This window comes from Scyliorhinus torazame, chromosome 8 (assembly GCF_047496885.1).
Source record: "Scyliorhinus torazame isolate Kashiwa2021f chromosome 8, sScyTor2.1, whole genome shotgun sequence".
Classification (NCBI taxonomy): Eukaryota; Metazoa; Chordata; class Chondrichthyes; order Carcharhiniformes; family Scyliorhinidae; genus Scyliorhinus; species Scyliorhinus torazame.
Genome location: NC_092714.1, coordinates 152,168,383 through 152,192,486, shown reverse-complemented (window position 1 = coordinate 152,192,486; position 24,104 = coordinate 152,168,383). Strand labels below are relative to the sequence as shown.

Sequence of the window (24,104 nt, the reverse complement as noted above, 5' to 3'; positions counted from 1 at the left end):
GCTAGAACATGTGTGGAGTCAACTCTTTCAATATTGGATGTTCACGAGCTGTAGTTTCCTCCTAGGCATCACCGCAATAGTGGCAATAGTAAACCTCTTGCCTGTATGTGGGTGCATGCATGTACATATGTGTGTGCATGCATACACAAATTCACACAAGCATGCACACAGTTGCACATATTTGCTGTGGGGGGTGGGGGTCCAGTGGGGGTATTCCATCCTCTGTGCTGGTTGAACCAGTTTGCATCCCCGAATCATGCTGAGCTGAACTGCAGCAGCTGCTGTCACTATTTTTCCAGCTCTGACGCTTCTCTGACCTTCGACACCATAGCATTTTCCTCCTGCCTATCTCTGTAACCTCTGCAACCCTACAATCGTCAAAGATCTGTGTGCTCCATCTCTACCTCTTCCAAGATCTGTGCACTCCTTCAATTCTGGCCCCTTGTGTATCCCTTATTTTAATTGTTCAACCTGTTGTGTTGGGCGCTCTGGATCCGTGGAACACATACAGGTCACCAACACTTGAAATAGTGCAACACTATTTTATTGAGTCATTAACAGTTTTAACAGCGACTTCCGGTTGCGGTGATGCACTGCTAAGCCGCACGTTTCGGCAGCTCCCGTTCTAACGGACTTTTGGGGTCTTTTCGGGAGCCCCAACGGAAATTTTTTTGGACCAAGCCCAGTGTGGGGTGACGACGGAAGGAGTCCCCCCAGGTGTGTATGGAAAGGATCGGTGGTAGTGGCCAGATTGCGAAGGATCCTTTGGAGCAGCGGCAGAGAAGAGAAGGAAGAAGCAAGATGGTGACGGATGGGGCCCGGACCAGCAGGAATTCCTCCGACGGTGTGTGGAGGAATTAAAGAAGGAGGTGCTGGCGCCGATGTTATTGACAATCGAAGGGCTAAAAGAAACACAAAAGGCCCAGGCGATAGAGCTCCGTGGGGTGAAGGCAAAGGCATCCGAAAACGAGGATGAGATTCTGGGCCTAGTGGTAAAAATGGAGATGCACGAGGCGCTACATAAGAGGGGTATCGAAAGGCTCAAAGTCCTGGAGAACAGCTCGAGGAGAAAGAACCTCCGGATTCTGGGTCTCCCCGAAGGAGTGGAGGGAGCTGACGTTGGGGCTTATGTGAGCACGATGCTCCATTCGCTAATGGGAGCTGAGGCCCCCTCGGGCCACCTGGAGGTGGAGGGGGCTCACCGGGTCCTTGTGAGGAGACCAAAGGCTGGAGAACCACCAAGGGCGATAGGGTAGATATGTGATGGCGAGTGGTAGATTGCAGGGAAAGGAAGTCGTGCTGGTAAATGTATATGCCCCGAACTGGGACGACGCGGGATTTATGAAGCAGATGCTGGGACGTATCCCGGACCTGGAGGTGGGAAGCCTGGTAATGGGGGGGGTGGGGGGGGGGATTTCAATACGGTGCTGGATCCAGGGTTAGATCGGTCTAGATCCAGGACTGGAAGAAGGCTGGCAGCGGCCAAGGTGCTTAGGGGGTTCATGGAGCAAATGGGGGGAGTGGATCCGTGGAGATTTGCTAGGCCGTTGGCCAATGAGTTCTCCTTTTTCTCCCATGTCCTTAAGGTATACTCCCGAATAGATTTCTTTGTTTTGAGCAGGGCACTGATTTCGAAGGTGGCAGGAACGGAGTATTCGGCCATAGCCGTTTCAGACCATGCCCCGCACTGGGTGGATCTGGAACTAGGAGAGGAGAGGAAACAGCGCCCATTCTGGCGACTGGATGTGGGACTATTGGCGGATGAGGGGGTCTGTGGAAGGGTGCGGGGATGTATTGAAAGGTACCTGGAGGCCAATGATGATAGTGAGATCCAGGTGGGGTAGTATGGGAAGCGCTGAAGGCGGTGGTTAGGGGAGAGTTGATCTCCATTAGGGCTTACAAGGAGAAAAAAGCGGGCAAAGAAACGGAGAGATTAGTGGGGGAGATTTTGAGGGTGGATAAAAGATATGCGGAGGCCCCGGACGAAGGACTATATAGAGAGAGGCGAAGACTTCAGACAGAGTTTGACCTGCTGACCACAGAGAAGGCAGAGGCACAGTGGAGGAAGGCACAGGGGATGAGATACGAATATGGGGAAAAGGCGAGCCGGCTGCTGGCCCACCAGCTTCGTAAGAGGATAACGGCGAGGGAAATTGGGGGAGTCGGGGATGAAACGGGAACTACGGAGCGGAGAGCAGGGAAGGTAAATGAGGTGTTTAAGACCTTTTATGAGAGGCTATATAGGTCCCAACCCCCGGAGGGAAAAGAGGGAATGCAACAGTTTCTGGACCAACTAAGGTTCCCGAGGGTGGAGGAGCAGGGGGTGGCAGGTCCGGGGGCGCCAATTGAGGTGGATGAGGTGACTAAAGGGCTGGGGAACATGCAGGTAGGGAAGGCCCCGGGACCAGACGGGTTCCCGGTGGAATTTTACAGAAAATATGTGGACTTGTTGGCCCCGCTGCTGGCGAGAGCCTTTTAATGAGGGCAGAGAAGGGGGGACTCTACCCCCGACAATGTCGGAGGTGACGATATCACTAATCCTGAAGCGGGATAAAGATCCGCTGCAATGCGGGTCATATAGGCCTGTCTCGCTCCTGAATGTAGACGCCAAGTTGCTGGCAAAAGTGCTGGCGACGAGGATCGAGGATTGTGTCCTGGTGGTGGTGCATGAAGACCAGACAGGGTTTGTAAAGGGGAGACAACTGAATGTCAACGTGCGACAGCTGTTGGGGGTGATAATGATGCCCCCAGCGGAGGGGGAGGCAGAGATAGTGGTAGCGATGGATGCAGAGAAGGCATTCGATAGGGTAGAGTGGGAGTATCTATGGGAGGTGTTGAGGAGGTTTGGGTTCGAGGAGGGGTTTGTCAGTTGGGTCAAGCTCCTATATGGGGCCCCAGTTGCAAGTGTAATCACAAATCGGCAAAGATCGGAGTATTTTCGGTTACCTAGGGGAACAAGGCAGGGGTGCCCCCTGTCCCCATTACTGTTTGCGCTGGCAATTGAACCACTGGCCATAGCGTTGAGAGACTCTAAGAAATGGAGGGGGGTGGTTAGAGGGGGAGAGGAACATCGAGTGTCACTCTACGCAGATGACCTACTGCTATATGTGGCGGATCCTGTTGAGGGGATGACAGAGGTTATGCAGATATTGAGGGAGTTTGGAGATTTTTCGGGATATAGGCTAAATATGGGGAAGAGTGAGCTTTTCGTAGTACACCCTGGGGATCAGGGAAGAGGGATAGACGCCCTGCCGTTAAGGAGAGTGGGAAGGAGCTTCCGATATTTGGGGATTCAGGTAGCCAAGAGCTGGGGAACTCTACACAAACTCAATCTGACGCGGCTGGTGGAGCAGATGGAGGAGGATTTCAAGAGGTGGGACATGCTGCCGCTCTCACTGGCGGGCAGAGTGCAGGCGGTAAAAATGATGGTCCTCCCAAGGTTTCTTTTTGTGTTTCAATGTCTCCCCATTCTGATCACTAAAGCCTTTTTCAACAAAATAGACAGGAGTGTTATGAGTTTTGTGTGGGCAGGGAAGACCCCGAGGGTAAGGAGGGGTTCCTGCAGCGCAGCAGGGACAGAGGGGGACTGGCGTTGCTGAATCTGGACGACTACTACTGGGCCGCCAATGTGGCGATGGTTTGTAAGTGGATGAGGGAGGGAGAGGGGGCGGCGTGGAAGAGCCTGGAGATGACGTCCTGTAAAGGAACGAGCCTAAAGGCGCTGGTGACGGCGCCGCTACCGCTTTCCCCGAAAAGGTATACCACAAACCCAGTGGTGGTGGCAACCTTAAGGATCTGGGGCCAGTGGAGGCGACACAGGGGGGTGACGGGTGCCTCGGTGTGGCCCCCGATCAGGAATAACCATAGGTTTGTCCCAGGAAGGATGGACGGAGGGTTCCAGAGCTGGCATCGGGCAGGAATTAGGAGATTGAGAGACTTGTTTATTGATGGGGAGTTTGCGAGCCTGGGAGCGCTGGAGGAAAAGTATGAGTTGCCCCCCGGGGAATATCTTCAGATATATGCAAGTGAGGGCGTTTACGAGGCAACAGGTGAGGGAATTTCCGCTGCTCCTGACACAGGGGATCCAGGATAGAGTGATTTTGGGAGTATGGGTCGGAGAGGGCAAAGTGTCCGAAATATATCAGGAGATGAGAGAGGAGGGGGAGGCGCTGGTAGAGGAGCTGAAAGGAAAATGGGAAGAATAGCTGGGAGAGGAGATTGAGGAGGGGCTGTGGGCTGATGCCCTAAGCAGGGTAAATTCCTCTTCCTCGTGTGCCAGGCTTAGCCTGATACAATTCAAGGTTCTACACAGAGCACACATGACTGGAGCAAGACTGAGCAGGTTCTTCGGAGTGGAGAACAGGTGCGGGAGGTGCTCGGGAAGCCCGGCGAACCACACACATATGTTCTGGTCGTGTCCGGCACTGGATGAGTACAGGAGGGGAGTGGCAAGGGTGATTTCAAAGGTGGTGAAGGTCCGGGTCAAGCCAGCTGGGGGTTAGCTATATTCGGGGTAGCGGAAGAGCCGGGAGTGCAGGAGGCGAAAGAGGCCGCTATTCTGGCCTTTGCGTCCCTGATAGCCCGGCGAAGGATCCTACTTGTGTGGAAGGAAGCGAAACCCCCCGGCGTGGAGGCCTGGATAAACGATATGGCAGGGTTCATAAAACTGGAACGAATGAAGTTTGCGTGAGAGGATCGGTCCAGGGGTTCTCCAGGCGGTGGCAACCGTTCCTTGACTATCTCGCAGAATGTTAAGGGAAAATAGATCGTCAGCAGCAGCAGCCCAGAGTGGTGGGGGGGGGGGGGGGGGGGGGGGGGAACACTTTTTTGTTACTTTGTTAGTTCATTATTTTATTTAAATAATGTTACTTATTGGCTATTGTGTTATTTTTTATATTGATTTGTAAAGTGGAAAAATTGCGTTTGAAAACTTTAATAAAATATATATTTTTTAATTTAAAAAAAAACAGTTTAACATACTCTCACTGTGGGTTAACACGATGCTAGCTTTAACTAAAGACCTTTGCCGTGTCCTAACCAGTCGATGCACTCAGCACATGGTGAATGTCTGTGCTACAGGCAGTGAGCTCTGTTCGACTAGTAAGCTGCAGCTCGAATGAGCGGGAACTCTGATGCCCCCCTGTCTTTATAGTGCGTGTGCTCTAACTGGTGATTGGCTGCGGTGTTGTGTGTGTTAATTGGTCCCACTGTGTGTCCATCAGTGTGTGTGTCTGCACCATGATATACTGGTGTATATTATGACATCCCCCCTTTTATAAAAGAATGTACATGTGTGGCAATAAATAGTGTATGTGAGAATGTTCCTAACTACGTGTGTGCGAAAGACATATTTACAGGACTATGTACATGAGAACTAAGCTATTTACATGGGAAGGTGCTTGATGCAGAAAAATAGTATGCAACAAGAATAACGAGATGAACACTATATACAAACCATGTAAACAATCAAACGGAAGAACAGAACAATTCAGAAAGTCTATAAGTCCACAAAGTTCACAAATTAAGTCTCTGAGGTGGGCAACGAATTCTGGTTGACCGTCAGGGTGGCACACCACTCATCGTCTGGATCGATGCTGTATACCTACAGCGGCTGGTGTCTTTGCTTCGGGTCACCCTGTTTTTTGTCACGATACCGACTCGAAAAGGCGCCTTCAGTTCCTCGGTGTCACTGCTGTGTGGGAGGTCCGCATCGGACTCGGTGACCGTGGGTTGAATTGCCCGGACATTCCTGCGAGGCTGGCTGAAGCGATATGAATTGGCAGGCTGAGCTGCTCGGCATGAGGCAGCATAGTGGCCAAGTCTGCCACATCTTAGACATTGTCGAGATTTGGCAGGGCATTGCCGTTTTAAATGGGCGGAGCCACAGTTGACGCACGTCGTAGCGTCAGCACGTTCGCTGCGCCACCGCGCATGTGCGGTGCGGTCGTGCGTGGTGCGCGCCTGCGCATTACGTTCTTCGACGTCGCCATCCCCTCGTTTGGTGCGCACAAGCGCGGGAGTCCGCAAAAAGCGCACAAAATTGCTGCCCTCATCCAGGCTGAGGCTCTGGAGTTGCTCAATTGCTTGGACCCGTTCCGCCTCGTGGGGACCTTGCCACGCCGTTTCAGCCGCTTGGATGTGGGAATACCGACTCGTGGCATTTTCGTGTAGGACACAGGTCTCAATGGCGGTCGCTAGGGTGAGCTGCTTTACTTTGAGGAGCTGCTGTCGTAGGGGGTCCGACTGAACACCGAAAACGATCTGGTCGGGTATCATGGAGTCGGAGGTGGGCCCGTAGCTGCAAGACTGTGCAGTGGTTTAGCTTTGCTGCCTCATGGCGCCGAGGACCTGGGTTCGATCCTGGCCCCGGGTCACTATTCGTGTGAAGTTTGCACATTCTCCCCATGCTTGCGTGGGTCTCACCACCACAACCGAAAGATGTGCAGGGTAGGTGGATTGGCCACGCTAAATTGTCCCTTAATTGGAAAAAAAATGAATTGGGTACTTTAAATTTATTTTTAAAACTTCTTGTTCCAACTACCCACCCAGTCAAACACCCTTTTTTCCCATTTAAAATATTTTAGTAACTGGTAAAAAAAAATTTAAAAACTGGTAAAAGAAAACATAGCAACATATTTAAAGAAACTCCAGCAATACTCTTCCTCTTTTGGTTTTCTCTCCTGGATTGATCGCAGCAGGAGATTAATTTTTAATTCTAGGAGACTCTAGGATAATCTTGGGGATCTTGCAATGATTCACGATGTTAAAGGTGATATATAAATAGTTGCTGTTTATCTTGGAAGTGTACTGATTTTGGGCTGCCTCTCCAGTGATGCCTGTCTGCTCAATGTCGGATTAAATTTGTTGCTTGGTGCTGGTTGTACAATTGCAGTTGAATAAATTTTTCAAGTACTTTGAAAAACAATTATTTTGAGCTCTTCCTTTTAAGCAGACAAAGAATTGAGTTTCCTTCACCTTTTTCTTTTTCAATCATGAGATTTTGGAAAGCACTTACAGAAAAAGTGTAGCCACCTGAAATCCTGAATGTCATTGTACGGTCTGGGGGTATTGAAAGAATTGAATTGTTTATACATGGAACTGAACTGTGACTATTCTATTTGGGCTCTGATTGCAAAGCTATTTTGTTCTTTAAAGGAAAGGTTTCCAAGCTTATTTCTTTTGGACTACATCTCTTAGAATCATAGAATCTCTACAGTGCAGAAGAGGATCATTCAGCCCATTGAGTCTGCACTGACCCTTGGAAAGGGCACCCCACCTAGGCCCATGCCCCCACCCCATCCTCGTAACCCCACCCAACTTTTTGGACACTAAGGGGCAATTAAGCATGGCTAATCCACCGAACCCGCACAGCTTTTGGATTCTGGGAGGAAAACAGAGCACCCGGAGGAAACCTTCACAGACATGGCGAGAAAGTGCAAATTCCACACAGGCAGTTACCCAAGGCCGGAATTGTTGCTGGGTCTCTGGCGCTGTGAAGCAGCAGTGCTAGCCACTGTGCCACCGTGCCGCCTTTCAGATACTTCAGCTCCCTCCTAAAGTCTGCTGCCCTTCTGCAGCCTTGCAAAAAAGTTGTGTTTAGCCATCACCCCAATTCTCACTACATTGGATCCTGGTTGAGCAATGTCCTGACTTTAAACATTCTCATTGCCTCCTTGTGTTTGAATCCCTGCATGGTCTCACACTGCCTCCAATTCTCTGTAACATCTTTGCACCCTGCAACCTTCCTAGTTCCCTGCTCTCCTCCAATATTTGTCTCATGTATATCCCCACTTTCATCACTCACTATTGAACTGCACAGATGCGGAGCTCTGCAATTCCTTCCATGAGTCTCTGAGGTTGTGATCTACCGGCCTCGTCGTGCCTGCCTCGGGACGCAATGAGGCCAGTAAATCTCTCATGAGATTTAATGGTCTTGTCATGCCTCATGAGATCTCATGAGGCGTCCCAAAATGGGCAGGATCTAGATTTACATACTCAAGTTTACAGTCAGGCTCACTTGAATATGTTCACACCAGAGTTACTCAGGCTCGGGATCTAATGCCCGTGCCTTGGAGACCCCGGGCGAGCTCCGTTTAGCACTGGTCTCCACAAATGTGGCCTACCGCCACTTGAGGGGAGTTTCCCAGGTGATCGGGGGGCCCTGGGTGTTGGGGCTCTGGGCAGAGTTGGAGCCTGGCAGTGCCAAGGTGCCCAGTTGGTGCTGGCAGGGGCATTGTTAGGATGCTAGGCAGCGATCCTTGCCCGTGCTGGGGATCAGGCCAGAGGGTCTATAAACCCCTTATGAAGTGGGGTTCAAGGGGCCCGAGGACCCCCTCATTGGTAAGTTAGGGCATTGGTGCTTTTCCGGAGGCTGTGGCGGGGGGGTCAGAGATCGGGCCATGGCGAACGGAGTTCATTAGGAAATAGGACTCAGTGCAGCCTCAGTGAGGCATTATTGGCTGAGGCCCAGAAATGAAGCAGAGTCCCATTTAATAGCGGGGTCATTCTTGACACTGCCAGCGCCAGGAAACCCCCAACTAAACGTGTCCGACATGGGACTCTGTTTCATTTCCGTTAAATCGTGCCCTAAATGGGCAGCACGGTGGCTCCGTGGTTAGTACTGTTGCCTCACAGCGCCGAGGTCCCAGGTTCGATCCCAGCTCTGGGTCACTGTCCCATGTTTGCACATTCTCCCTGTGTTTGCGTGGATTTCGCCCCCACAACACAAAAGATGTGCAGGGTACGTGAATTGGCCACATTAAAATTGTCCCTTAATTGGAAAAAATGAATTGGGTACTCTAAAATTTATATTTAAAAAAAATCGTGCCCTAAGTCACCAGTACTTTTTGACATAACCTTTCCGGTTTCCAGTTCCAATATTTCATTATGTTAATCAGTGTTGATATGTTTTTGGTTAACACACTTGTTAAATGCCTTGAGACATTGAAGACACTATAAATGCAGGTTGCTGGAATGCCATGGATCCAACACATAATCAAGTGTTTCTGGGGTTGGTGGAAGTGCACATGGGAAACTGGAGCTGCAGTGTTGTCGGTCTGTCTAAATAAAAACTCCTTTTGCTGTGACTCATTATCACTTTTCACATATTATGAGCTGCTGGTGCAAATCATAATTGTTCTGATTCAGGATTGAGCCCTTTTCAAACCTGAAAATCCAAATAGCAATATTTTACTTCATGGTCCCCAGGAGGTGGATCAGTAGGTGGGCGGTGCTGGTCTCTCCACCAGGCCATTTGAACAACACAGACTGGACTGGAATCCTGACTGGTACTCGTTGACCAGAGGCAGGTTGCTAATTTAAATTAAGGGCCCCTTAAAGGCCATTTTGTGAGGTTGCCAGGATTTCACTCCGAGTGACGAGGTCAGGGGGCTGCAGGAGAAGGAGTGGGGTGAGCAGGTCGGATGCCCCTGTGACAAAATCCCTGTGACCTCAACACCAAACCTGGAGGAGTTTCAGCTTCATATGTAATAAGAGCAGGAGTGGGCCATTCGGCCTCTCGAGCATGCTGCACCACTCAATAAGATCATAGCTGACCTCTGTGTTTGAATTCCCACATTCCCCATCTACTCCAGATAACCTTTGATTCCCTTGCCCAACACAATCTATCTAACTCTACCTTAAGGATATTTTATGACCTGCCTCCGCCGCCTTCTGGGGCAGACAGTGCCAAAGTCGCACAACCCTCTGAGAGAAAAAGATTCTCCCCTTCTCTGCCCCATAGGGGTGACCCCTAATTTTAAAACAGTGCCCCCTCGTTCTGGACTAACCCACAAGAGGAAACATAATTTCAGCATCTACCGTGTTCATACAATGTAGGATCTTCACCTCCCACCCTTCTAAACTCGAGTGGAAACAAGTCGGGCAGCACGGTAGCGTTGTGGGGCCCTTCACAGCTCCAGGGTCCCAGGTTCGATTCCGGCTTGGGTCACTGTCTGTGCGGAGTCTGCACGTTCTCCCCGTGTGTGCGTGGGTTTCCTCCGGGTGCTCCGGTTTCCTCCCACAGTCCAAAGATGTGCAGGTTAGGTGGATTGACCATGGTAAATTGCCCCTAGTGTCCAAAAAGGTTAGGTGGGGTTACTGGGTACAGGGATAGGGTGGAGGCATGGGCTTAAGTAGGGTGCTCTTTCGAAGGGCCGATGCAGTCTCAATGGGCTGAATGGCCTCCTTCTGCACTGTAAATTCCATGATTCTATGCTCTTGATGTTGTGCACTGGGCTCTCCACTGTGGTCGCCACCCTAGCAATGTTAGCCTCAGTGTCACGCATTGCGTCATCATCTGCACCCGCAACCTCTGGGATTCCTCCATTGACTATGGACCTGCTAAAGGGTTGCTGCCACCCGTCGGAATCTCATGGAATATCAACTGCATCAGCTCCGGGTCAACTTGGTCCAGAGACTCAGCATCTGACTGATACCCAGCTGGGTCCTGTGATCCAGCAGACCTCCAACTGCTATCTCACCTGGGCATTCTTACCACCACCTGATGAGCATCAGCAACTGTGTGGTGCTCGCCAGAATGTGCCCCAGACGCCTGTCCACCGAGGTGTGTACCTCTGCGCTGATGGAGGGTGGGAATGACAGCTATGATGCATCGATGGTGATGGTGATGCCAGACGCATATTCATGGGGGCGGGCGGGGTCCAGCGCCAGTTCACCTGTGCAGTCCGGTGGAGGTTGTTGATCCCCCTGCTGCACTGGATGCGCGTCCTCCTGGTCACACTTCCCGAGCTGGCGGCTGCTGCCCCTTCCTCCCAGGCTGCCCTGCGGCTGACCCTCCGAGACCCTCTGAGGTACAAGGCATCCCGTCTACCTCAAACGTGTCCAATAATCTGCCCAATAATCGGCATCTCCAAATCGTGGAGCTGGCCTTCTCTGAGGCATGGCTGCGAGCTGAGTGGGCTTGGCTGTGCAGGATATGTTTAAATGTTGCTCTCCCTTGTTAGTGGGGGACTGGCGAGGGTCGTCCCTGCGTATCAGCCAGCTGGACCATAATTTGCGGCATGAAGCCTGTGGGGCCTTATTAAGTGGACCAATTAACGTTTTATCACAGTGATGGACTTGCCGGGCCGAGCGTTGGGAAGCTCGTGGCAGTTCCTGCTCGCTACCACACTGAGAAATCTTTTGGTTAAATTACACCCTTGGGGTCTTTCCCGTTAATTGTATGGAAATTTACTTTGATCATTATTGGTTTCTCGCCAGGCCATGGCGGGATTCTAGACTGGAGTGGGATGGTTAGTTCGCAAATCGATCGGTGCCCGGCATGGTTCTCAATTTTGACCTCCCCCGCAATCTAACGGACATGTCGCACTCTCGCTCAAGCGGGACACGACCATTAAATTGCACCCAAAAGCACAGACAGACTCCATTGACATATTTAGGAGCCACCTACGGTCCTTTGGACCATTCAACCTGCACTGCTCATTCTGGGACTCCTTCCCTAAAGTAGGAATTAAATATTGAATTCCCTCTGCTTTATGCTCGTGACTGCCCAAGACCATTCATGCAGTACTAGTTCCTGATTTCCCCAATAATGTGAGATGTTGCAATTCTTTCTTGAATATGGTCCCATCTGTCGAGTTTAATGATTCCACAGTCGAGGCAAAAAGATCAAGTTCCTCATTCCAACTGCCTGCATTCATGGATCTACAGATCGGCCATTGCAATAAAGGAGCTGGATTAAGTCAGGTAAAAAGTCACTGGGTAACTGGCCATGATCAGAACTACAATGAGCACAATGGCTAGTCAGACGCTGCTGTCCAATATCAATCCTTCCTTTCGAGCCCCGAGCAACAGCAGGCATCAATTGTTGGTGAGTGTAGTAAATAACTGCCAGCTACTTGACAGGGCAGTTTGGATAACTACAGCTTCCAAGTTCCCGTCAAGTGGAGGCTGCAGGAAATGTGAACACTCTTAAGTTTTGCTTTTACTAAAGTAGCAGCTTTCTTCATGCCATGGTGGACAATGAACGGGTGAAAAGACCATGGTGATTCCACACTGACAATTTTATCTTCTCCCATAAAGTCAGGAAACAAGTTGAGTCACAAAAGCAAAACCTTTACCTCTTCCCTGGTCTGAATGACAGAATGTGGTTCAAATTACAAAGCCGCAGAGGAGCTGGAGGTTGAGAAGCGATGGTCCAAGGACATCACATTTTACAGCCAATGCAGTACTTTTTGAAATTGCATATAGGAAACATGACAGCCAATTTGCACACCGAAATCTCCCACAAACAACAGCCTGCTGATAATCATCGGCTGAGGAACAATGTTTGATTTGGAACTTCCTTTGACAGCACTTTCCAAATCCACAACCTCTATCACGTAGAAGGACGAGGACAGTAGACGTATGGGACTGCCACCACTTGTAAGTTCCTCTCCAAGCCACTCGCCATCCTGACTCGGATATATATCGCTGTTCCTTCGCTGTCACTGGGTCAAAATCCTGGAACTCCTTCCCAAACAGCACTGTGGGTGTACCTACATCACATGGACTGTAGCAGTCCAAGAAGGCAGCTCACCGCCACTGTAATGACTTAGGCCAGGCCTTTGAGATTGGCCAATTAGAATAAAAGTTCCCTGATTAGTGGCCCAATCAGGAACCCCTTTTGTGTATATAACGGGGAGTGTCAGATCCTCTGCAGACAGCAGACTGAGTAGTCATGGTTGTTCAGCTGTTGGGTTTGTAAATAAAAGGAATTCTGGTGATGGGACTTCTGCCTCCGTGGACTTATTACAGCCACCTTCTCGAAGGGAATTGGCAATTTGATTATGATTTTTTAAAAAACTACCATGTGATCATTTGTCTGCACGTGAAAGGGCAGACAGGAGCTCTGCTTAACATTTCATTTGAAAGATGGAACCTCCAACTGTATGCAATCCCCCACTAATACATTGGGGGTGTCAGCCTAAGTCTTGTGCTCAAGTCACTCCACTGAAGACTTTCATGTAAAAGTGTGACCTACTGAGTCAAAGCTGACTCTTCGGAGAGGAAACACAAAGAACAACTGGCATGCAGCAAATGCATGTTTACTCATGGGTGTTCAATCGCGGCTCTCAGTTCCTTTTTACTGAACAGAAATGTACCAGTGACAAAGGTTCAAGAGGTGTGGAGAGTGTTTGATTAAATTTCAGAGACTGACGCCTCCCAGGTTTGTGCATTGGCTCCAAACCTTCATTTGATTTCCCATTTACAACACACTTTGCTCTGATTCATCTTGTTTCTGTCACCAGCAACATCTTGTTTGGAAACAACATGGCGGTTGGGTGAGAAGAGTTCAAAGGCTGAGTTTTCCCAGCTCAGTGATGCTGGGTTTGAAGGTGGGGGTGTGGGGAACCGCCTTCTGACAGCTCCCAGATGTATCCATGCCACTTGTTTTCCAAGGGAGACAGGCCCCCAATTACAGATCAAATTGGGACTAATTTTACAGGGGTGCCTCTGTTTTGTTATCAGCAGGGTGGCTGCCTGTCACATATGGAGACCACCATCTCAACGGAAGAGACCTGCGGCATGATGGGGCTGTTGGAGAGAGCCTGGGCTGCAGGCAAGAAAGACTGCACCGAGGTCCAACTGATCCACCTGGCGGCATTTCTCCTCTTGATTTGATGGGCTTTGTATCTTTGGCCCACTCCTCTGAGGATGCCTCCATGTTGAGATACTCTTACATACCATGGCCTGCATCAGTAGTACTCAGCTCTGCCGACTGCTGAGGCCCCAGAGCTACTTGCCCTCTCACTGCACTGGCAGCCTCGGTAGCCCACTCACCATCCTTAATAAAGTGGTGTGCGTGGAGAATGCCAATCAAGAGGCTGCCTCTGACAAGACTGCATCATTGCACAGGCTGTAGGTATTTGGTTGTGACAGAATTGTTATGGCACAGAAGGAGGTGATTTGGCCTATCGTGTCTCTGTGGGAGTCATTTACCTACTGCCTTTACCCCAAATCCCTGCACATTCGTCCTTTTCAGATAATAATCCAATCCCCTCTTGAAAGCCTCGATTGAACCTGCCTCCATCTCACTCAGACAGTACATCTATGTAACTGAAGTTCCTCGTTCCTGGAACCAGCAATGTGAATCCTTTGTGGACTTCTTCAATGTCTTTACATCCTTAAAGTGTGGTGCCCAGAACAATATTGCGTCCGAGTCCGAACTAGTGTTCTATATAAGTTTAACCTCACTCCTTTATTTTTGTATTCTGTGCCCCTACTAATGAAACCCAGGGTACTGAGTGCTTTATTCACTGCTCTCTCAACCTGTCCTGTCATCATCAATGAGTTATGCAGATATACAAACAGATATACAAACTCCTGGACCCCCTTTAGAATTGTACCCTTTCTTTTACATTGTCTCTCCATGTTCTTCCCATCAAAATGAATCACTTTACACTTCTTTGCAATTCCATCTGCCACTTGTCCATCCATTCCACTTACTTACCTGTGTCCTTTGAAGTTCTGTACTATCTTCATGTTTCCAAATCTTATATCATCTGCAAATATTGAAACTATGCCCTGTACACCAACGCCTCGGTCACTGAGACATATCAGGAAGAGCGAAGGTCCCAATGTTGTTTCCTGGGGAATTCCGCTACAAATCTTCCTCTATCCATAAAGCACTCATTAGCCACTGCTCTCTCTTCCCTGTCACTTAACTAATTCCGTATCCATGTTGCTACTGTCCCTTTTGTTCCATGAGCTATAACTTTGCTCACAAATTTGTTGTGCAACACTGTGTCAAATGTCTTTTGGAAATCCATGCACACCGCATCAACTGCATTACCCTCATCAACCCTCTCTGTTACCTGATCCAAAAAAATCTAAATTGGTTAATCACTATTTGCCCTTGATAAATTTATGACGCCCTTGCCTAAGTGTTTTCCAAATTATTGTTTCCAAAGCTTGCTCACCACTGAGGTTAGCAGACTGCCCTGTAGCTGCTGGACTTATCCTTCCACACTTAATTGAACCAGGATGTAACATTTGCAATTGAAATATGGAATTGTCCACTTTGGCAGGAAGAATAGAAAAAAGCATATTATACAAATGGTGAGAGATTATGAGATATCGATCGATCTGGGTACCTTAGTGCATCTATCGCAAAAGGTTAGCATACAGATACAGAAAGTAATTAGGAAGGCTAATAGAATGTAAATCATTTATTGCAAGGAGAATTAAATACAAAAGTAAGGAGGTCACGTTTCAGTTATACAGGGCATTGGTGAGACCACATCTGGAGTACTGTGTACAGTATTGGTCTCCTTATTTAAGGAAGTATGTAAATGTTTTGGAAGCAGTTCAGAGAAGGTTTTCTAGACTAACAGTGGAATGGGAGGTTTATCATTTGAGGAAAGGTTGAATCAGCTATATTCTGGAGTTTGCAAAATAAGAGGCAATTTGATTTAAACACAAGATCCTGAGGGTTATTTACAGGGTGATTGTGGAGAGGATGTTTTCTCGTGAGAGAATCTAGAACTAAGGGATGACTATTTAAAAATAAGGGGTCAACCATTTAAGACCGAGATGAGGAGAATTTTTTTCTTTGAGTGTCGAGAGACTCTGAAATTCTCTTCTTCAAAAGGCAGTGGAAGCAGAGTATCTGAATATCTTTCCGGCAGAACCAAATAGTATCTTGATAAGTGACGGGATGTTGGGGGGGGGGGGGGGGCGGGGGGGTGGGGGGGGGGGTTGGAGAGAGGTGGCGGTGTGAATAGTTATCAGGGGTAGGTAGGAATGTGGAGTTGACATTACAACCAGATCAACCATGATGGGTGACACAGTGATTAGCACTGCTGCTTCACAGTGCCTGCCAGGGTCCCGGGTTCAATTCTGGCCTCGGGTGACTGTCTGTGTGGAGTTTGTACTTCTCCCCGCGCCTGCGTGGGTTTCCTCCGGGTTCCTTCCACCGAACAAAGATGTGTAGGTTAGGTGGATTGGTCATGATCAATTGTCCCTTGCTGTCCAAAGAAAATGTGTAGGTTAATGGGGTTACGGGGATAGGGTTGGGGCTTGGGCCTGCGTGGGGTGCTACTTTGGAGAATTGGTGCAGACTCGATGGGCCACATGGTCTCTTTCTGCACTGTAGGGATTCTAAGATTATTGAATGGCAGAGCAGGCTCGAGTGGCCTATTCCTGCTCTTCAATTGGAGGGCATTACACCAACCCATATAAAAGGACACATCACACATGCTCAGTCTCTTTCCAGTGGAGACACTCAGTGTGTACACAGGGTTGATTTGAAACACATCACTCCCACCATGTGGATTGTAGCAGACTGGTTCGTCAGTCTGAGTAGTTATATCAGGATTAACAGTAACGTCGAATCCAAGTAGGAGAATTGTTAATACTTTAATAAACATGTTAAAGCTATCTCCAAGTCTGAACCTTCCTTTGTCAGAGTGCACATCAAAGAAGCAGCTTATGCTACGACAAGAGCAGAACAAAACATGGTTCCAGGTGTGAACTGTTAAATCCATATAGTTGCATCTCAGCGAACAGTGACAACCAGCAACAACAGCCAGGCAAGATGATGTTCAGGATTCCAGTTCCACAACCGCTCAGGTACCAAGGCAATCTCAGTGAAAACTGGCGTTGGTTCAGGCAGAGATTCGTGATCTACCTGGTAGCGTCCGACTTAGATAGCGTGGCGGATGCAGAAAAAAGAAAGCTTCTACTTATCATCGCGGGTCCAGAAGCAGCTAAAATCTTCCAGACCTTCAAATACTCAAAGGGGCAAAACAAGAGCGATTTCCAGGCAGTCCTGGACAAATTCCAAGAATTCTGCGAGGAACATACAAGAAGAAAAGGTAAAAGAGGCGCCAAAACTCACCGCGAGGTAGGCTTGCAGCAACGAACGGCAGTTTTGAATTGCAGCCATCTTGGGAAAGGTGCTGCACATGCGCAGTTGCGCGAAGAGCGCACAGAACGGGAAGGTCCATTTGCGTATGCGCAATTGAGAACAAGGACCCAAGTAAAGGAACAGCGATCTGCGCATGCGAAATCGCTTCCTACGCACTACGTCATGCGCTTCATGACGTCAGAGGCCCCGGACCACGGCCACTTAAAGGGAAAATGTCCCAAAACACGAGAAAAAAATTTAAAGCCTCAAAACTAGATTCTTTCACCTGGGACGACAGCACAATGCCTGAAATTCAACCAGTAGCTGAAAGTAACCTCCGCAGAACCCTGCAACAAGCAGTTAGCACCGCCCAACGAGATGATACAGTCCTTGTAGACTATGACTCAGACCTTGAATTCTTCTGCGGACATCGCGAGCCCAATGACAGCTCCGACACAAAACGTGATGATATGGTCTTGGAAGACGACTCAGACGAAGCTTTCACCTTGGGAGGCTACCCCAGTACCAAAGCCAAACCGCAACTAGACATGTTGCACATTGACGACCCCGACGACGAGTTCTTCGGATTCGGGAATCTTCAGCCCAGCATAGACGACATCCCGACTTGCGTGCAGGGTGATGCTGCGGCCTGACACCAAGAGACAGAGAGCAGTACAAGCCCACAGAGAGCGGCCTGCTGCCACACAGAGAGTGGTCCATGCACCACAAAGGGTCCCAGCCTCCACACACAAAGTGATGAAAGACTCCAGAGTGAGCTCGTGGACAGACTCCACGATAGATGCAACGCAAGACTCCACAGCGCAGTCCTTGCATGAACAAGAAGTGACTCGAGTGACACAAGCCTCCACAGCGAGCTCGTGGACAGACTCCATGATAGAAGCAACGCAAGACTCCAGAGCGCAGTCCTTGCATGAACAAGACCTTGAGGGTCTAGCAACCTCCTCTGTGCAACCAGCAGCAGACAATGCAAGTCTGCCACGCTCAAGTGAACAACAGAAAGACTATGACAGTCTGCCATGCTTAAGTGTACAGCAAGCAGACTATGACAGTATACCACACTCCAGTGAACAAGAAGAAGACTCTGACAGTCTACCCAGCTCAAGTGAACGACAAGAACACATTGAGGCTCTACCCACTGTATGTGTGACAAGTGACGACGGCATCCCACTTCCCATACCAGATGTGCAACGTGACAGACCTCAGCTAGTGTGTACAGAGGCACTCGACAATCACAGTGAGACTACTGGTGACTCCGGTGACACCATGTTACTTAAAACCTCATTCGCTCGAGCCTCTCCACAAGCAAATGCATTTCTGACTGTTTTGACTCTGGACGGGGAGCATCACGAAACTTCAGAAGATTCAAGTGAACCTGAAATGACTCCGGACGGGGAGCATCATGAAACCTCAGGTGACTCAAGTGAACCTGCAATGACTCCGGACGGGGAGCGTCAAGAAACCATAACTGATTCAGGTGAACCAGAACAGCTCCAGACGGGGAGCAACGACATGCCAAAACTGACTCAGGTGAAACAGACCAGACTCCAGACTGGGAGCATCCACAAGCCAAAGCTGATTCAAGTAAGCCGGACATGACTCCAGATGGGGAGCGCCGCGAACTCAGTGACAACACGCTCAAGGAAACAGCAGATGCCACAAAGGACGCTGACCCGAGTAACTATGTGAAGGACTCATATTATCCACAGAGTGTGGTCCTTGAGGGCAGCAAACATGGTCACAAAACCAACCACCACAACAACAACATCAAAGACAATAGCAAGAGGCGTACCAAAGGCAACAACGTCGACAACAAGCATGACAAAAACAACACCAATGGAACTACGACTGGTACGACATGGTACAACTCTGCCCATGAGGGATACTGTTACTGCTCAGCTCAGTACAATGACATACCATGGCAGGACGATGCATCTTACCAATTCACATTTGCTGCACTACCAACAGGCAACCTGGCTTTCAGGACAGATGCCATCAAGAATTACCACCACAAGCATCGAAAGAATAAAAAGAGTCCAAATCTGACAATGAAGTGATTTGACCACTTCTTGGTTCCTTCAGCACAGGGACGCTGATGGTGTTTACAATGCCATGCCACCATCAACACAACTCACCAACCAAACAAGAAAGCCACTCGACCATAATAATTAATGAACTGTGGACTTGTGCATATGATTTGGACTTATTTATTAATTATCACTGTTATCATAACTTGTACAGAGTACCACTCATCTACCTAGTTTGTTCAATTTTCTTTAACACTGTACAGAAAATATGTAACATGGAAAAAGGGGGGGATGTGGTGATATATATCACTAAGTACACAATGGGTTAATGTACATACACGACACCTAGCTAGACACTAGAGGGAATACCAGAGACATGACACACAGACAGTCAACCAATAGGTCAGTAAGATAGGACACGACCAATGGGCAATCACGATACACACAGAGGTGACACTACCACAGGAGGGCATTACACCAACCCATATAAAAAGACACATCACACATGCTCAGTCTCTTTCCAGTGGAGACACTCAGTGTGTACACAGGGTTGATTTGAAACACATCACTCCCACCACGTGGGTTGTAGCAAACTGGTTCGTCAGTCTGAGTAGTTATATCAGGATTAACAGTAACGTCGAATCCAAGTAGGAGAATTGTTAATACTTTAATAAACGTGTTGAAGCTATCTCCAAGTCTGAACCTTCCTTTGTCAGAGTGCACATCAAGGAAGCAGCTTATGCTACGACAAGAGCAGAACAAAACATCATCCGGTCCTGGTGCCTTACCTATTTCAAATATAGCCAGCCTATCTAATTCCTCCTCTTTATCAATTTTAAACCTATTTAGTGTCTGAATGAGTCACCTCTTTTCACCATGACCTAGACAGATTTAAAATATTTTCAGCCATGCCCTCTGCCCCCATGGGCAAATCCCCTTTGTGATTCCTAATTCTACTCCTCCTTTTACCACCACCAAAACCACTTTCAACATGCACTTTCCCTACCACTGGCATTCCATGGCAGCAGTGTGTACCATCTGCAATAATAATAATCTTTATTAGTGTAACGAGTAGGCTTACATTAACACTGTAGTGAAGTTGCTGTGAAAATCACCTCGTCGCCACACTCCGGCGCCTGTTCGGGTTCACTGAGGGAGAATTCAGAATGTCCAATTCACCGAACGAGCACGTCTTTCGGGACTTGTGGGAGGAGACCGGAGCAGTGATCCAAGCCGGGAATCGAACCTGGGTCCCTGCGCTGTGAAGCATCAGTGCTAACCACCGTGCTACCATGCCGCCCACAAGATGCACTGCAACTTGCCAAGGCCCCTTTGACAGCCCCTTCCAAACCCACAACCTGCAAGTTCCTGTCCAAATCATAGACCATCCTGACTCGGAATTACATTTGCCCTTAACTGTTGCTGGATAGAAATCCTGAAACCTGGGAAGGTTTAGCCCCCAAAAGAGGCAACGCTGTTCCTGTTCTACCCCACAGCCAGGGTCTCGGTGGATTAGGTGCGATGGGGAATTTCTCTGAAGTCAGTTAATTCTGTTAGCTACTCCGTCTGAGTGGCGGTTGTTTCAGTGACATCCCTCTGTTAGTTGTGGCTGGTGTTTCTTGAACTGAGTGCAATTTCTGCACAGCCTTGCACACATCGTACTGTCAGCCTTCCTGTCTGCATCACTGGCTGAACCCCCCCCCCCAAAACCCCGAGGGAAAAACATCTCCAGGTAAACCAAGCGTGCTCTCTCAGCTTCAAAATAATGGGCAAAGTGTTGCTCTTCACATAAATCATCGGATTAGTCAGTCGGGGAAGCTGCCAGCTTTTTGTAACTCATCAGGGGAGGGAGGAAAGCAGCTTTTCTCTGCAGCTCCCAGTTCCAGTCGAGGAGCTGGAAGATCTCCATGAAATGTGTAAGCCAGTGTCGAAACTAGGAAGCAAACTGCTGCGTGAAGCCTGCACGGAGTTCAGAGAGTAGGTGAGCAAATGTATTCCTTTTTTTCCTCTTTGGTATCTGTTTATTTATCGTGTTGTGAGAAAGTTGGGGCTTGAACCAGTTGGAGGATACAACTTTGTTTATAGTATAAAATAACATTTATATAGTGCCTGTCATGACCTCGAGACGCCCCAGACACTTTTACAGTATTAAGCATAGTCACTGTGGTAATGTTGTGTAATGCTTAGAATCTGATGCATGAGTGATATAGTTTAGCCTGTAAACAGCTTTAGGTATGGGTTAAATGCAAAGGCAGAGGAGAAATGTTCAGCCCGAATGTGAAGAATTGTATGCCACGGGCAAGAATCAGAATATTTTGTTTTACTTACTGTGCTCACAGAGGAGGCACAGTTTATGGCTGTAATAAATTTATTGTGTGATGTTCTCCTGACAGCCTGTCCTAATTTTTGTTTTTTCTGATGGATTGTTTCAAAGGCTTTTGGAAACGGATTGAATAATAAGAGGGAGAATAATTGCAGGGCTGGGGGTGAGAGCAGGAGATTGAAACTAACTGTAGCAGGGATTGAGACTAATTGTAGCGTTCTTTACAATGACAAGATGGGCCGAATGTCTGTCTTCTGTATGATCCTGTGAATTGTGCTGAGAACTGCATAAACAATGCACAGAATTTCTCATTATATTCTGTGTTCTGCAGTTTTACAGTGTCCAGCTTTGCTGATTTACTTTTTTTATATTTATTGTGCACTGAAAGATTTGTGTGTTTTAGACCAGGAAGAAACACACAAACTGCAATGGCGAAGGAAGCTGTGTGTGTATACCTGCTGTAGCAGCATAACAGATTAATTATTTAGCATGTCAAGCTGTAGGAAATGCTTGGGGTTCCTAATTGAATGAACACATCTGAAATTCATAACTGGACAGCAAAAATTGTTGAGCAAGTCAAAAGCTAGTCTGTCTCTCTGAAATCTCAAGTGCCCGGTCATCTCTGATTGACACTAACACTGGGTGGCACTCAGAAGTATACGCTGAATGGCTTTTCGAGTCCAAAATGTAACTGCGTCATTGCTATTTCTTCAGTCTGATCAGAGATGGTTTAGCAGCCGTTTCTAAGCCATCATGACATTGCTGCTATTCTTAATTTGCTCTATGGGTGTTTGTCTGGCCTTTCTAATAAGGACTGTTTTAAGGGTTGGGTTGAGTATTTCCCAGTGCAGTTCTCCCCGCTGAGTGCTTTACAACACAGCAGACCTTAGCATATACACAAACATGAGTGACAAAGACTTGCATTAATATCGTTCTTTGCATAACCATGAGACATCTCCAAGCGCTTTATAACCAATCAAGTACTTTTTGAAGTGTAGTCACTGTTGTCATGTCAAAAGAAACTTGGTGACTAATTTTTACACATCAAGCTGCCCCAAACGTGATGATGACCAGATTAACTGTTTTTGTGATGATCTTGGGGGAAAGATGTTTGTCAGGATTATACTGGAGAATGATGTGCCAGCTTTTTATGACATCTTTTACATTTATCTCAGCAGGCAGATCAACTTGATATCTATCTGAAAGACGGGGGACGGGATACTCCGCTTGTGGGATTCTCTGTTTTGCCGGCATCCGGGGGTTTCCCGACGGCGTGGGGCTGCCCCACAATGGGAAACCCCATTGACTGGCCAGCGTAACGGAAAATCCCACTGGCGGGTCGAGGCAGAAATGTGGCGGGGCGGAGAATCCAGCCCAGCACCTTTTTGATAGTGCTTCATCAGTACTGCACTAATGTGTTAACTTTGACCTTTGTACTTCAGCCCTGAAGTGAGACTTGAATCTGGAATCTTGTGACTCAGCAGTGAGAGTGCTCCCAGCTGGGCATTGGCTAATAAGTGAGTAGTTGCAGCTATCTCTACTCCCCATCCACCTTCCATGTGGCAACCCATAAGACAATAAGATACAGCAGCAGAATTAGACCATTCGGCCCATCGAGTCTGCTCCGCCATTCGATCATGGCAGATATGTTTCTCATCCCCATAACCCCTGATCCCCTTATTTATCAAGAACCTATCTCTTCTCTCTCTTGGGCTGTAGCTCAGCGTCGAGGATGACTTGCTTCCACTCTGGGGAGGTGGGTTCTCTGGTGGCTTCGAATGTTGTTCCTCTGTTCAAGAAAGGGAATAGGAATGACCCTGGTAATTATAGGCCAGTTAGTCTTACTTCGGTGGTCGGGAAGATAATGGAAAAGGTCCTAAAGGACAGGATTTATGACCATTTGGAAAGATGCAGCTTAATCCGGGATAGTCAACACGGATTCATGAGGGGTAGGTCTTGCCTCACAAATTTGATTGAATTCTTTGAGGAGGTAACTAAGTGTGTAGATGAAGGGAGAGCAGTTGATGTTGTATACATGGATTTTAGTAAGACGTTTGATAAGGTTCCCCATGGTCGGCTCATGAAGAAAGTAAGGAGGTGTGGGATAGAGGGAAATTTGGCCAATTGGATAAGTAACTGGCTATCACATAGAAGACAAGAGGGTGGTGGTGGATGGAAAATTTTCAGACTGGAGACGAGTTACCAGCGGTGTACCACAGGGATCAGTGCTGGGTCCTCTGCAATTTGTGATTTTTATCAATGACTTGGAGGAGGGGGCTGAAGGGTGGGTCAGTAAATTTGCTGATGACACCAAGATTGGTGGAGTAGTGGATGAGGTGGAGGGCTGTTGTCGGCTGCAAAGAGACATTGATAGGATGCAGAGCTGGGCCGAAAAATGGCAGATGGAGTTTAACCCTGATAAGTGCGAGGTGATTCATTTTGGTAGAAAAAAATTTGAATGTGGATTACAGGGTTAACGGCAGGGTTCTGAGGAATGTGGAGGAACAGAGAGATCCTGGGGTTCATGTCCATCTCTGAAGGTTGCCACTCAAGTGGATAGAGCCGTGAAGAAGGCTTATAGTGTGTTAGCATTTATTAACAGGGGGCTTGAGTTTATGAGCCGCGGGGTTATGCTGCAACTGTACAAAACCTTGGTTAGACCACATTTGGAGTATTGTGTGCAGTTCTGGTCACCTCACTATAGGAAGGATGCGGAAGCATTGGAAAGGGTGCAAAGGAGATTTACCAGGATGCTGCCTGGTTTGCAGGCTAGGTCTTATGAGGAAAGGTTGAGGGAGCTAGGGCTTTTCTCTTTGGAGCGGAGGAGGATGAGAGGCGACTTAGTAGAGGTTTATAAGATAATGAGAGGGATAGATAGAATGGACGT

At 48.2% G+C, this 24,104-nt stretch overlaps 1 protein-coding gene across 6 annotated transcripts in view; it reads left to right on the top strand.

The window, feature by feature from the left end:
- Positions 1 to 24,104, top strand: part of dgkh (diacylglycerol kinase, eta) — an 857,220-nt gene that overhangs the window by 441,632 nt on the left and 391,484 nt on the right. The window contains exon 1 of one of the 6 annotated variants that reach the window (XM_072514382.1): positions 20,769 to 20,875. The exons of the other annotated variants lie outside the window; for them this stretch is intronic. The gene's annotated coding sequence lies outside the window, so the exon portion shown is untranslated. Of the gene's footprint in view, positions 1 to 20,768; positions 20,876 to 24,104 lie in introns of those variants that run through there. 6 annotated transcript variants of the gene reach the window in all.